Genomic DNA, 8,363 nt, shown 5'->3' on the forward strand with positions numbered 1-8,363 from the left:
CGATACGCTTCCGATTAAATTTCCGATTCCGGAATTCATTTCCGATACGAACAATATTTAACATTTCCGATTCCGGAATTAATTTCCGTTTCGAACAAATATTTAATATTTCCGTTTCCGGAATTATTTTCTGATTCCGGTAATATTTCCGATTCTGACAATATTTCCGTTTCCGGCAATATTTCCGATTCTGGTAATATTTCCATTTTCGATAATATTTTCCGATACGTACCATGTTTCCGTTTCCGGCAACATCTACGACTTGGATAATATTTATATTTCCGATACGATCCATATTTCCGTTTCCGGAGTATTCATTTCTTGCCTGTGACGATCTCAGCTCCCACTGAAACCAAGATCCGTCGGTTCCGAATATCCATAGATAGAGTATTTAATGCCATTAAATACTTGATCCGTTTACGTACTATTTGTGTGACCCTACGGGTTCAGTCAAGAGTAAGCTGTGGATTAATATCATTAATTCCACTTGAACTGAAGCGGCCTCTAGCTAGGCATTCAACTCACTTGATCTCACTGAATTATTAACTTGTTAATTAATACTGAACCGCATTTATTAGACTTATCATAGAATGCATACTTGGACCAAGGGCATTATTTCCTTCAATTATACTCCACATTCAACCCAAAAACAGCACCAAAATCTTTTATAGGCATATCATAATCATTGTTCAACAATCAAAAAGAAACTCTAGCGACATCTTTGTATCCATTCTTTCTGACATTAAACGAGCTAAGGAATTCAAGAGTAAGATCCCTAAATGTCAACCTAGTCATGGAAAACATGTGTTTCATGCCCACCCCATGAAATAATCTCCTAACATCCCTCTCAATACCCATATCATTCAAAGTTTTCGGACAAATAAATCGAGTAGGGACTACCTTCCGTAGCTTGAGGTGTGCAAGGCGAGTTTGTTGCTCCTCGCTAGTGAGAATCATGTTCGGGAAAGCCGAGTCCGGTGCAAACTGAGGTGGTGGTGGTGGACGGCTTGTGGAAGCCTCCTCTTGTCTCCTTGTTGCTCCCGTGCAAGTTTTCTTTGGCCTAGAACCCATTGTTGAAGATGATTTTGAGTTTTGAAATGTTTTTGGTGAAATTGGGTTTTTTGTGGAGAGTGAGAAAGAGTAAAAATTGTTTGGTGGAGGTTGAAGAGGATGTGATGAGGATGATTTTGGTGTATGGCTTGATGAATTTGAGTGAAAGACGAGGGAGATGTGGAGAGTTGAAGTTCTTAGGGTTTGGGGTTTAATGGAGTTTGAGAGAGGTTGAAGGAGATGATTGAAAGGTGAAGTGAAATGAATGGGAGGAAATCCCGTGGTTTAAGTCAAAAAATCTCTTCTCGCCCGACGGGCCGACGCCCGCCCGACGGGCCTGGGGCTCGTAGGCCGCCCGACGGGCACAGTTCCGCCCGCCGGGCGTAGGGCGACAACCTTGCTTCTTTCCTCACGCGCCCGGTCGGACGGCTCCCGCCCTGCGGACGTCGGGCGATTTGTCGCAGAAATGGCTTTTCTCTCTTCGCCCGTCGAGCGCTATTCTGCCCGGCGGGCGGAGGGAGATGTTTTGCAGTTTCTCCTCGCGCCCGGTCGGGCGGCTCCCGCCCGGCCGGCGTCTTGCGACTTTGCTCCTCGCCAATTTTCCTAGCTTTTCGTGCTTAGGAGCTAAACCTGTACATCATTAAACCCCCAAAGACCGTAAAAGTACTCTCTCCTCACCACTCATAGGTAAAGAAAAAGCTACAAAACACACAAAATAAAGCTAAACTATCGAAAGCAATAAGATACGGGTTGCCTCCCGCAAAGCGCTGGTTTATTTCTAGGTCCCGCTCGACCTTGTTACCTTGAGTATGCAGTCTATGAGGCGGAGGGATTGAGGTGATGGACCTCAACCACTCCTACAGTAGCCCCATCATGGTACAACTTCAGACGTTGCCCGTTTACCTTGAATCGTTCACCCTTATCATTCTCTACTTCGACAGACCCAAACTTGCTTACCATAGTCACGGTGAACGGCCCAGACCACCTAGACTTAAGTTTTCCAGGAAATAACTTAAGCCTAGAGTTAAAGAGTAGAACCTTGTCGCCCACCGCGAACTCTCTATGTAAAATGTGATTGTCGTGCCACTTCTTGGTCTTTTCCTTATAAATCCGGGCACTATCATAAGCTTGTAGTCGGAATTCATCGAGCTCACCCAATTGAAGTAACCGCTTCTCACCGGCTCGCTTTGCATCCATGTTGAGCTGTTTGATTGCCCAATAAGCCTTGTACTCCATTTCTACTGGTAAGTGACAGGCCTTGCCATACACCAACCGATACGGGGAGGTACCAATAGGTGTCTTAAAGGCGGTTCTGTATGCCCATAGAGTATCATCTAGCTTATCGCTCCAATCCTTCCTAGACTTCGCCACCACTTTCTCAAGGATAGATTTGATCTCTCGGTTGGAGACCTCAACTTGACCACTCGTCTGAGGGTGGTAGGCTAGCCCAGTGCGGTGATAAACCCCATACTTGCGCAGGAGCGCATCCAGATGCCTCTCATGGAAGTGTGACCCTCCATCACTGATCAAAGCGCGCGGAACCCCAAATCTAGGAAAAATGATCTTCTTGAACAGGGAGATGACTGTCTTAGCATCGTTAGTAGGTGAGGCAACGGCTTCCACCCACTTTGACACATAATCTACAACAACAAGGATATACAAGTTACCCTTGGACGATGGGAATATGGTCCCATGTAATCAATTCCCCACACATCAAAAATCTCAACCTCAAGGATCCCATTCTGTGGCATCTCATATCTCCTCGAAACAGTGCCGGCCCTCTGGCACGCATCACAAGCCATAATAAAAGCCTGTGCATCCTTTAACATAGTAGGCCAGTAAAAACCACATTGTGACAACTTAGCGTTTGTTTTAGACGGTCCATGGTGACCACCATAAGGTGAAGAATGACACCTACTGATAACACCTTGAACTTCCCATTCTGGAATACAACGCTTGTACAACCCTTCAGCAGTCTCACGAAACAAATAAGGGTCGTCCCAAAAGTAAAACCGGACATCATGTAGGAATTTCTTCTTCTGTTGATATGAAAGATCGGCCGGAAGAATTCTCCCTACAATGTAGTTAGCAAAATCTGCGAACCATGGTGACTGACTGGCAAGTGCAAGTAAATGATCATCCGGAAATGAATCATCAATCGGTGTAGATCCCTTACCATCGTCATACCTCAATCTAGACAAGTGATCTGCAACCACATTCTCAGCCCCTTTCTTGCCGCGGATCTCTAGATCGAACTCCTGTAGCAGTAGTATCCATCGAATAAGCCTAGCTTGGCTTCCTTCTTAGAGAGCACATACTTAAGGGTCGCATGGTCAGTATAGACTATCACCTTGGATCCAATCAGATAGGTGCGGAATTTATCCAAGGCATAGACTATAGCTAGAAGCTCCTTCTCAGTAGTAGCATAATTAACTTGAGCTTCATCTAAGGTCTTACTTGCGTAATAGATGGCATGTAAAACCTTCTCCTTTCTCTGACCCAGAACTGCCCCAACTGCATAATCACTTGCATCACACATTATCTCAAACGGAAGATCCCATTTGGGAGAACGAATGATGGGAGCCGAAATCAGTGCCTGTTTAATCCTGTCAAAGGCTTCAAGACAAGCATCAGTAAACACAAACGGGGCATCCTTGAGGAGGAGCTGGGTAAGTGGTTTAACAATTTTAGAAAAATCTTTGATAAAGCGGCGATAAAACCCCGCATGACCAAGAAAACTTCTAACACCCTTCACAGTAACTGGAGGGGGTAATTGTTCAATCACTTGGACCTTAGCTCGATCCACCTGAATGCCCTTATCAGATATCAAATGTCCCAAAACCACCCCTTCAGTAACCATGAAATGACACTTTTCCCAGTTCAAGACTAAATTGCACTCTTCACATCTCTTCAAAACTTTAGTCAGATTTAGCAAGCAAGAATCAAAAGAAGTACCATAGACGCTAAAATCATCCATAAACACTTCCATGATAGACTCAATAAAATCAGAAAAGATACTCAACATGCAACGTTGGAAAGTAGCAGGTGCATTACACAGACCAAAAGGCATCCTACGATATGCAAAGGTACCATAGGGACAGGTGAAGGTGGTCTTTTCCTGGTCGTCTGGATGTATGGGAATTTGAAAGAAACCAGAATAACCATCCAGATAACATAAAAACTTGTGACAGGCTAGCCTTTCTAACATTTGATCAATGAAGGGAAGGGGAAAATGGTCCTTTTTAGTAGCAACATTAAGACGCCTATAATCAATGCACATGCGCCAACCTGTGACTACCCTAGTTTGTATCAACTCATTTTTTTTCATTTCTCACCACAGTTGTCCCCCCTTTCTTAGGCACTACTTGAACGGGACTCACCCACTTAGAATCAGACACAGCATACACTATACCCGCATCAAGCAATTTCATAACTTCAGCTTTTACAACATCTTGCATGACAGGGTTCAAACGACGCTGGGGTTGGATGCATGGTTTATGATTCTCATCTAGATGTATCCTATGCATACAAAAGTCAGGGCTAATACCCTTTAAATCATCAATACTGTACCCAATGGCCTTTTTGTGCCTTTTCAACACAATAAGAAGTTGGGATAACTGGTCTGCATCAAGTGCAGTACTGACGATCACAGGGCAAAGTTGTTCATTATCTAAAAACGCATACTTAAGGTTAGCAGGAAGAGGCTTAAGTTCGGGTTTCTTTACCTCTTTAACAGAACAAACCGGCTAAACTAACCTCTTCAATTTGGTGCTCTCCGGCTCAGATTCTCCACCATTAAGAGCCAACTCCAGAGCATCCACTTCAGCACTCCAAGAACTGCTATCACCTGCAGAAGACTCACAACAAAGCACTGCCTCCAAAGGGTCTCTTTCGAGAACTTGGGAGACGTTATCACGAGTAATAAAGTCAACTACATCTATGCGATAGCATTGTTCCTCCTCTAGCATGGGACTTTTTAAGGCACTGTTTAGATTAAAAGTCACCTTATCATCCCCAACAGACAATGTCAATTTCCCACTTTTAACATCAATTACCGCCCCCGCCGTGTGAAGGAAGGGTCTACCTAAGATTATGGGAATTTGAGAATCCTCTTGCATGTCTAATACTACAAAGTCTACAGGTATATAGAATTTACCTACTCTAACAGGGACGTCCTCTAAAACGCCTAAGGGGTATTTGACAGAACGGTCGGCCATTTGTAGAGTGATATTGGTAACCTTAAGCTCACCCATATTCAGTTTAGTACATACAGACAAAGGCATGTCAGACACACTAGCACCTAGATCACATAAAGCTTTATCAATAAATACGGTGCTAATGTTACATGGGATGGAAAAACTTCCGGGGTCCTTAAGTTTAGGTGGAGACTTGTTTTGCAAATAAGCACTACATTCCTCAGTAAAAGCTACAGTCTCTACCTCACAAAAAGCACGTTTCCTGGTCAAGATATCTTTCATGAATTTAGCATAAGCAGGAACCTGTAAAATTAATTCAGTAAAAGGAACCGTTACCTGCAAATTTTTGACCACTTCCAAGAATCTGCCAAACTGCTTGTCTAGCTTATTCTTGAGTTGTCGGTTTGGGAAGGGGAGTGCAATAGGTGGTACTTGAATATCCGCCCCCTTCTTAGCCTCAGTTGTAGCCTCATTCTCATTGACTACCTTTTCAGCTTCCTTTTCACCCATAACTATCTTCGGGATTTCCTCACTGACCAGATCACTAGCAGACACCCCGGAATCAACCTCAACCGGCATAGAAGGACCGTCATAATCCCTACCACTCCTCAATGTAATTGCATTAGCAGTCTCCCTATTTTCGGGCTGTGAAGGAAGTTGGCCTGGTGGCCTCCCTGCAATAGTAGTAGCCATCTGTGCCAACTGTGTATCAATGATCTTGTTGTGAGCAGTAAGAGCATCGATTTTTGCATCCTTTTCACTTAGAGATTTTTGCATTTGTAGCATCATGTTTCTCATCTCTACTAGCATAGGGTCAGGCTGTGTGGTTTGAGGTGGTGGTGGTGGAGGTGATGTGTGTTGTCTAGGGAACCCAGGTGGTCCACTAGACTGTTGGTTGTAGTTGTTCCGTGGTTGGTAGGGTTGGTATGGTTGTTGTGGTGGATGTTGGACTTGGTGAGGGTTCTGGATATTGTTGCTCCTGTAGGATAGTAGAGGGTTATTTTTGTAGCCCTCATTGTAAGAGTTGGAGAATGGGTTATTTTGTTTGTAGGATTGAAATGCGTGACATTGTTCAATAGAGCTCCTACATTCCTGTGCATAATGACCAGACATTCCACAACTTTCACAAATAGTAGCAGGTTGGGCACTCATAGCAGCTACACTAACAGGTTGGGCAGATTGAGCATTGGCCGCTTGCATATTATCAAACTTATAATGTAAAGCAGTTAATTGGGCAGTTAATTGTTCAATAGAATTTAAATCATGCTTACCACCCCTGTTAGATAGACCTGTAGGATTTCCATACTGGGCATTGTGAATGGCTATCTCCTCAATCACCTCCATAGCTCTAGGCACCTCAAGTTGCATGAACCTCCCACTTGCAGCTGAATCCAACAAACATCTAGACTCATTGCCCAGACCATTATAAAACTGCTGAATCAAGAACCAATCTTCCAAACCATGGTGCGGGCACTCTCTTTGCAAATCCTTGAATCTCTCCCAGACCTCGAACAAACTCTCATCTACTTGTTGTGAGATACCTAATATCTTACCCCTCAGACGAGCCGTTTTCTCAGGTGGAAAATATTTAACATAAAAAGCAAGAGCCAAGGATTCCCAATTATTGATTTTCAAAGCCGCCCGATTCAACCCATTAATCCACAGTTTAGCTTTCCCACTCAAAGAGAACGGGAAAAGTATCTCCATAGTCTGCTCCGGAATCAATCCCTTTTGCTTGATGGTGGAACAATATTGGATAAAGGACTGAATGTGAAGATTCGGATCTTCACCTGGTTCCCCACCGTACTGGCGTCTCTCGATCATGTTAATCAATGCAGGCTCAATCTTGAAGGTCTCAGCTGCAATAGAAGGCATGATCGCCTTTGGTAGCACGGACAGACTTGGCTTAGAATAGTCTGTAAGCCGTGGGGTAGGTGGCGGTATCAGATTTTCGTCACCCAACTCTATCTCTGAAACTGAATCTGTATCTGAAGGAAAAAGATCGCAAATATTATGATCAGAATCAGAGTAATTCCCACACTGTGCAATGAAAGTTCTTCGTCTATGAAAGGTTCTTTCGGGCTCAGGATCGAATGAAGTAAGATTACTAGTACCTACGGTCCTGGGCATAGACAAAGACTACAAAACAATGTGAGATCCGGTCTCAAGGAACGTGAGTTTCTTGAGTAGTAACAAACAATAGTCTAGGATAAGCAATCAACAACAGAAAATAAAACCGTTTCCCCGGCAACGGCGCCAAATTTTGACAGGCTAAAGTCGTATCACCTAATCAAAAATAACCTAAGGTCCACTAGCTAGGTAGCAAGGGAAGTCAGGATCGAATCCACAGGGAAACAGGCATTCTTTCTACTATCAATTAATTAATCTAGACTATTGTGAACAAGAGTTGGTTTGATGGTTTGCTAAAACTACGACGATAATTAAACAACTAGGAATCAATATATTAAGGAATCTAGGGCATAGGTTCACCAACAGATAACAATCCAGGACAATGAACAATCACGATATTCAACAAAGTAATTAATTAGACTAGCATGCTCTCTCGAATCGATACTAATCATAGACTTAGAATTAACGGGCTCTCGCTACGTATTAACTCTAATTCCACCTATTGACACAAGCCTAAACATCAAATTGCATCTCTCGAATCTTAATTTGATATTGCATAACTACCACAATTAAACCTGCGCAAATCTAATTGTATAGTGAAATAAACCAATCAATAGGAATTAATTACAATGCCAACAATCACAATTATTCAATATCCCTTCATATTATTCATGGATCCCCAAACCCTAGAAAATAAACTACTCAAGCATATCAACAATAAACAAAGCAATTAGCATGATTGAAAACATAATTAAAGCTAAACAAAGAATTGAAATAAAGAACAGTACCTTAATTGAAGAACAAGAGAAATAGAAAGCTTGAATTTTTAATTGAAAATAAAATAAGTGTTTAAAACAAATTAGAGAGAAAAAACCAAGTGTTTAATACTAGAGTATGAGATAATAAGGTGTTTCACTAAATTAACAAAGGCTAAATTTATAGTTTAGCCTAAAAACATAAGGAAAAACCGGAAAAGAATAAAGAAAG

The 8,363-nt window shown here is 42.6% G+C and overlaps 1 non-coding gene across 1 annotated transcript; it reads left to right on the forward strand.

Moving 5' to 3' along the window:
* The first annotated feature begins 6,702 nt into the window (after positions 1-6,702).
* On the forward strand, positions 6,703-6,809 carry LOC130460190 (small nucleolar RNA R71). The gene has a single exon (XR_008920133.1). It is a non-coding gene; the product is annotated as a small nucleolar RNA R71 (small nucleolar RNA).
* Positions 6,810-8,363: the final 1,554 nt, after the last annotated feature.

This window comes from Spinacia oleracea, chromosome 4 (assembly GCF_020520425.1).
Source record: "Spinacia oleracea cultivar Varoflay chromosome 4, BTI_SOV_V1, whole genome shotgun sequence".
In the NCBI taxonomy this organism is placed as follows: domain Eukaryota; kingdom Viridiplantae; phylum Streptophyta; class Magnoliopsida; order Caryophyllales; family Amaranthaceae; genus Spinacia; species Spinacia oleracea.